Source organism: Tiliqua scincoides, chromosome 1, assembly GCF_035046505.1.
Source record: "Tiliqua scincoides isolate rTilSci1 chromosome 1, rTilSci1.hap2, whole genome shotgun sequence".
NCBI lineage: Eukaryota > Metazoa > Chordata > Lepidosauria > Squamata > Scincidae > Tiliqua > Tiliqua scincoides.
The window spans coordinates 142246183-142253822 of record NC_089821.1 but is presented as its reverse complement, the minus strand read 5'-3'; positions in this window follow the sequence as shown (position 1 = coordinate 142253822).

Here is a 7640-nt window from a genome sequence, read left to right as displayed (position 1 = left end):
GCTCTGTCGCTGACACTCTGGCATAGAACCTTCCATGCTAAGGTAGCACAAGGAGGGAGCGGTGAGCAGAGCATTGCCACTGGCACTCTCTCCTGTCCCTGGATCCAATTGGCTTAAAATCAGCCACCCCCTAGCAGTTGGTGGTGACACTGCTGCCAGGTGCCTTGCCAGTGCCACTCATTCTAGTGAGCAGCCCCCCCCCCCAAAAAAAAAAAAATGTTTTGCATTGGACTCCGCAGCTCCTAAGGCTGGCCTTGTTGGAAATGGTTCAAACCCCAGTTCAGGCATGAAGCTTACTAGATGACCTGGGCCAGCCACTCTTTCTCAGCCTAACCTACATCACAGGGTTGTTATCAGGATAAAAGGTGGTAGAAACCATGCATAGCGGCAACCTGAGCTCCCTGGACACAGGGCAGTGTATGAAAAAAAAATAATTAATTAAATAACTGGCAGCTACATTTCAAAACATTAGAATTGTAGCTAATGTGCAGCGCAAACCTATGCTGCGCTGGAACAGGCAGGCCAAGAGGCCTGTGCTGTATCCAGTGCAAGACTGGGGCCAGAAGTAGCTAAGCCGGAAGTAAGGGGAACTCTTTCCCTTATCCCTGGGTAAGCCGCTGCAGCCTCAATGGGTCTCCTCAGACTTGCGCCACCTCCAGAGGTGCCAGGTCTAAGCCCCACCTCCCACTCCCCACCCACCTACCCCTGGGACCGCCCTCCACCCGCCCTCTCTCCGCCCCAGAATGCCTCCCTCTCGCCTTCTCCCCACCTTCCCCAGCGTTGAGCTCAGCTCCCTGTCAAGGTTGGCGCAGTGGTTGGATTCAGCCTCCACGGACCAGCATGCACCCCTGCGCCAGCCCAAGGGTGCCTTAGGATTGCGCCCTCAGACTGTTAATTAGGCTCTTTCTATAAAAAGAGCGAGAGAGACTGCTGAACATTTTGAAACAGGGCAGAAGGGAGTGTGTTAAAAAATATAAGCGCTTGCTATGGGCCTGAGATAAAAGGACACTGACAATGTAATTGAGACTAAATGCAAACTATTTGTAATTGTCACAAGCCTGAAAGTTAAAAAAGAAAGAAAGAAAGAAAAACATGATTATAAACTGTGGGTAGGATCAGTTTGTGTCAACTTTAAGATGATTTAAAAGTCTACTGTCTGGAACTGACTAGTCTGTAAAACTTTTTAAAGAGGCCTTCTGTAACCAGTTGAGTGTGTAGATTCTCTCCCCCCATTTCTCCCCCCCCCCCAATATTTATTGTAAAATGGAGTCTTTGTCTGGGCTGAGAGAAGATATATCTCAGGACAGATGCTTAACAAAGCCTTCCAGTTTCACCAGGCCGAAGAGGGAGTTTCCTGATTTCAATAAAAGGAGACATTTCCTTGAGCCTAGTCACTCTTTAGGAATTCCAACCTAGGTCTTGTCATTTTATTACGAGGTCAGTGCAGCTTTGGCTTTATTACGCTACTAGCTACTGGGCCAAGTATGGAAACTTTATCTGCATTGATGTGTAAATGATCGAAAGTCATCTAGCATAGAGAAATGAGCGAGAAGAACACGTCTATTACCTGGGTCCCAGCATCATTATACAAGCCTGCAGCATTGTTCTCCTGATAGCAGTGGTATACGATGACCTCTGATGACACCAAAGGAGAGCGCACAAAGGAGGAGATTCTCTGGCCACTTGCCATATACAGCAGCCATCCTGGGCTAGACTCAGCCCAGGTCGCTGAGCTGTATAATTGAAACTCCTTTCCCTATAAAGAGCAGATTAGGAGCAGCATCTCAGCACTAGGTTAAAAAAAAATCTCTTGTTTAACACAATCTATTGTTCAGCCATCAGATCTTGATTCACAGTCCATTTTTTGGCAAACATATAATTAGGTTCTCTTTAATCACCTAACTGAATTCTTCTCACCTTGTCTATATTGCTAACATGTAGATTATCTTTGTTTTTGGTCTAAGGAAAACAAGGAATTTCAGGTGATATGTGCCCATGGCCACCCAAAACTGCAGATATCCCCCACTTACTGTGTCACTCTCAAACAGTCAGGAAGTGGTTGGAGGGCTGCAAACAGCACAGGAGACAGACAGTACAGGAGGCTGCTGCATCTACAGCAGTCAGCACAGGAGGGCTACAAATGGGGACAGATGAGTCATAAGTGTGATGGGGGCAGTGGTGGTGATGGAGTATGATGGGGAATTTGATAACTGAAACTGTGGATACATAGTGCTACTGTACCTAGCTTTGTAGAAGGAAGGGGCTTAGGGCCCAGTCCTACCCAACTTTTTAGCACCGATGCAGCTACAATGCCGCTCCGAGGTAAGGGAACAAACATTCCCTTGCCTTGAGGAGGCCTCAAGACTGTCTCCCCACCACAGAATGCAGTGCATGCCCCATTGGCATGGCTGCATCAGCTCTTGTAAGTTGGATAGGATTGGGCCCTTAGTCACTGCAATCTTTATAGAACAGAAAAGGAAGACAGAATCAATGCTATGGACCTCTTCTGACACTCCCCTTCATCGGTGAAGTTTCACTAGGCTGCTTTTCTTCACTCCTCTGGAGTAGCCAAGAGCACTTCCCAAAGCCTTCCCCCAAACTGCATATATACTTCTCGCTACCCAGTCTAACGCAGGCATCAAAAATTGTCCATATTACTTCTGCAAAAATGTGCATAGGGCAAATATATAGGAGAATAGGAGAGAGAAAAGAAAAAGCAATATAATTTTTAAAGCATTGTTCCACTTGGTGTTATGCTAATGGTTATCATCTGCAGATTCCACTCTGCATGTGGAAGGGAATTTATATAGGCTCTATACAGACATATATTCTGTTAACATCTGGTGGGCCCAAAGATGACACATTATTTGACTAAGGGCCCAATCCTAGCCAATTTTCCAGTGCCGATGCAGCTGTGCCAATGGGGCATGCACTGCATCCTGTGGTGGGGGAGCAGTCAAGGAGGCCTCCTCAAGATATGGGAACATTTGTTCCCTTACCTCAGGGCTGCATTGAGGCTGCACTGCAGCTGGAAAGTTAGATAGATAGATAGATAGATAGATAGATAGATAGATAGATAGATAGATAGATAGATAGATAGATAGATAGATAGATAGATAGATAGATAGATAGATAGATAGATGAAGAACACTTCATCTGAAAGTGCTTTTCTCATCTCTGTGTTTCACTAAGTTCCTTCTGACTGGCCTCCTCCATAATATGAGGAGTTTGCACACACGTATTTCCTCCCCACCCAGCACATCATCTCACTGCCACATAGTCACATGGAGACCAGGCTATCTGAACAGCCCCCACTGCATGATTTAAGTATTACTAGTACTTTAAAGAAGTATGTAAGTCATGCAGCAAGGGACAGCTTGGACGTTGTCCATGTGCAATTACACAGCAACAGAATGGCACACCAGGTTCTCTTACCTCCAGGAGACCTCTGTGACTACCCCACCACCACAGGATGCAGCACACATTCCATTGGTATGGTTGCATCAGTGCTGAAAAGTTGGATAGGATTGGGCCTCTAGCTTCTATATAAACATTACATCTATTGTGTAATCAACTGGTGTGCCCAAAGATGAGCCAGGAGCAGTCCATTAAATAGGCGTGTGGAATCATGGATGTGAAGTTTCCATTTCTATGTTAAAATGCATTGGTTTTGGTTAGACCTTCTTGTAAGCAGCAAATAAAGGTTACTGAACTGTGTGGAGGCAAACTGCAGTTTACTCAGGCAGCTGTACGATGGGTTTGTATCCTGATATGAGGGTATCAAATAAACACATGGTCCCATGCCAAACGAATGCCTAGAGCCTGTGCAGTGATGGCCAACTTTGCTCATATGAAGAGCAACAAACCTTCTGAATCTGGCTTCTTCAAAATAGATCTGGAAGCATTTCTGAGCTTGTGCAATAGCTGGTTTTTATTAAATTAAATAATACTTTGGTGGTTTTTTTAAAAAAGAAACTGATTCGACATGACTCTAGCCAAAAATATTTCAGTTCAACAGCATGAGTTCCTTTGAACATGCAGAAATAAAAGGGGGAAAAAACAGAAAAAGAAAAATTCCAACTTTAGATTCCTGTGCCTGCTCCAATATACAGTAATGTGCTTTGGTGGAGGGAAGGGGAAAAGAAACATGTATTTTTGTTATTTAATAAATGATGCTGGGTAGATGCCTGCCAAGATCAGTCTGAAGCCAGTTCTTCAAGTCGGGTGAAGCTCTGATTAGCATGCTTCAGAACAAAAAGTGCTGAAACACCCTTAACCAATAACCATAGAGAGGCTAGTGGAGCCACTGTAACCACATCTGCCGTTGAATAAGACACTACCAACTTGTGAAAAAGTAGAAGAACATCTAATCTGCCAATTCTGTTTCCTTCTTGCATGCTTCCCCTCTCTCTCTCTGCCTCTAATTTAAACAAGTTGCAAAGGCATAGTTATGTTATATGTATAGAGGGTTGCATTAAGTTTGCAATGTCAGGTTTGTTTATAAAAATCATATTTTTAACCACTTGCCTGGAGGCACTGTTCTGGGGAGCCGTGAGCGGCAAGCAGATTTTTAAAGAGACCGTGTTCATTTTCCATGAAGTGCGAGTGGAGATTTCAGAGCTCTGGATGGAGTGCTTACTTTAAAACATCTCAGTACGCCACAAATTTGCAATTACGTTTATTTACTTAGCAGCAGGGAATTGACTTGTTTTAGATGATTGGCGCATGACCCTTCACATACCTCACCAAATCTGGCAAGGTCCCTTTTACTTCTCATGGGGAAAATTGCTTTCCAACAGTTTGGAGACCTGTTTACAATAGGGTGGGGTTTTTTTCCCCCTCCTTCTATTGTGCAATGTTAACATCCTCCATAAACCTAATAGGTGCACAGTAGTTAATAAGGGGCAGAAAGTTTTATAGTCTCTCCCACAGTTGTTAAATTATTGCTACTGTAATTTACTCCAGCCAGGTAATTGCAGTAAATAAGGGGCCCTGCATTCTTGCAAACTGAGGAAAGACAGACCTTTAAATAACTGCAGGTATATACTGCCAGTACATTGTGCTATGAAGGGCAGATAGAAAAGGTTTTACTTACCAAACAACTTAAAGGAACATATTCTGAGATGGTTTGATAGGACAAAATGTCCATGGCTTTTGTGTTACAATTACTGCAATTCTCAAGCATGGGATCTGCCACCTTTTTTACTGCCCCTGCCACTGTGTTTGAAATACCAACCTAGCTTAAAGAAATTAGGTGGGTGCAAACAGGAAAGCTAGCCAGAAATAGCTTTTTTGAACTTTTCACACTAAGCAAAAAGAAAAGAAAAATGTTTTGGAGTAAGAGGACTCCTGTAAAAATAGGTTGCATACACACGCTGTCCCATGATTGTCCCATGATACGAATGGTGGGGGCAACTTTCACTAGTTCATCCCCTTCCTTCATACCATTCCCTTTCTAAAGATCCCCCCCCCCAACCCTCAGGTGTGTATATTTGGGGGATGCAGGGATCTAAAGAGGGAAATGGGGGTCAACAAAAATTATAAAATTGCTGCTGATGTTCTTTTTATTTTATCAATGTCTGATTGTTGTTTTTAAGATGTTTTAATTGTGATGGTTTTAATGTTCCAATTTGTTTTAATTGTGATTTAAGTTTTTGTATTTCAAGCTATGTTGGAAGCCGCCTTGGGTACCTTCAGGGAGAAAGGCGAGATAGAAATATAAGTAGAACGAAAACAAAGACAGGCAGAAGATCCAACAATGCTATACTGCCGAGGATATCTAAGGATTAAAGGGAGAGAGTAAAGGGAAGAATCCAGGAGGCAACTCTCAGGGTGGGGCAAAGCCAAAATGGAGGAAGAGTTTTCTGTTTAACAGAAAGAATGAAGATTAAGGGTTGAACCAATAAACGAAAGAAAGACAGATGGGAAACACACACACACACACACACACAGAGAGAGAGAGAGAGAGAGAGAGAGAGAGAGAGAGAGCATACTGGGAAACTTTCAACTAAAAAGTGAGAGAAATTGCATTCCATGCAATTCTTTTATTATTATTATTCTTTGAACAGATATTTGTTGACCTTTTTTCCTCATAGCACTTACTGGGGTTTTATTTTGCAAAGATTCTACAGTCACATTTCTACCCACTTGAATTTAGGTGCTGTGAAGAAGGTTTCTCTGGTCATAGCAGTTAGCTTCAAGCCCCTACTAGCATTAGGGGACTGCATTAGGGGACTAGCATTAGTCCTAGGAAGGACTGAGTGACAGTCCTAATTACCTGTTTCTACATATAGGTCTCATGGGAAGGTACAAGCTGTCATAATTCCTTGTAAGGAGACTGACCTACCCAGAACACTCACTAAAGCTGAACATTCAATAAATTAAGGCTCCATTGCTTTAGTTTATTTTTATGAGTGTCCTAAAAAAAACAAAAAACAGAGCCAAATCTTTCACCTGATGGACAATGTGGAAGGTGATAAATACGAATATATGATCACTGAGGATTGCTTTAAACTTTATGAGTCCCTTGCACAAAAAGCACTTCTATGGAGGGAATAAAAGCATGACCACATAGAGATGATCACGTATGATGATTGGATATGTATTTTTTGTCTACATGTGATGGACATGCTCTCTGAAAAGCTGAAGGCTATTATGTTTTTTCAGTGCATGCATATATGAGTCCTGTTCTCACATGTCCAGAGTGAGTGAACATGAGAGTAGGTTATGGTGAAATAATTATGCTTATGATGAACATCACCAGTGATCAGTGCAGCAGCAGTCGTTGAGGTGCTTCACCAGTTGAAACTATTGGCTGTCACTGTGGAGTGTGGTGGACAGCAAGGAGAAAAGAAGTTCCCATCCTTATAGACATATGTGTGAAATTCAGTTGAGGCTATTGAAGACATGCGAGGATGTGCACTGGCCTCCCCGCACCAAATCCAGACCCAGCTGGGGTGAGTTTGTGCTGGCCTAACCAGGCTGGTGTGGAGGTTTGGAGAGAGTGGTGGGAGGGTGGACCAGGGGCATTTTGAGGCAGGGGGAGGGTGAACCAGAAGGTGGACTGGGCCTGGAAGGGAAGCTGGGACTGGCCTGGGCCACTTGGCCCAGATCCTAACCCCCCTCCTGGCCAACCAAGCATTACACTGGGCTGCTTGAATCTGAGTCAGCGATTTAGCTGGTGCAGATCTGAGTAGCCCCATAGGGATTACTGGGGATAAATATCCCCTTTCTCTGAGTTGCATGGCAACCACCTCCTAACCTGCACTGGATTCGGTGCAGACCACTTAGCCTGCCTATTCCAGCACAGGTTAGGATTGGGCTGCCCAGATGCTGTTTCAGTAAATATTTATTATCATGAATTTTATGACATGGTATTATTGTATACAATAATATATATATACAATTTTATAATACTTGGCAAACAAGTGATCAGATGAGCTGTTGCCTTAAGCAGTGTAAGTCACCTTCAGCTCCTGCGAAACTTGAGTGATAGTTTCAGACTTTTTAAAGATCAGATTTACACTTTTTATTACCAACATGAAGTTGTCCAGCTTGTTGAAAAAGTTGCCTTAGAGTCATTTGATCCAACAGCTGGATCATTTCCCCGCCACAACATGCAGCAATGCCAAAATGGGCTG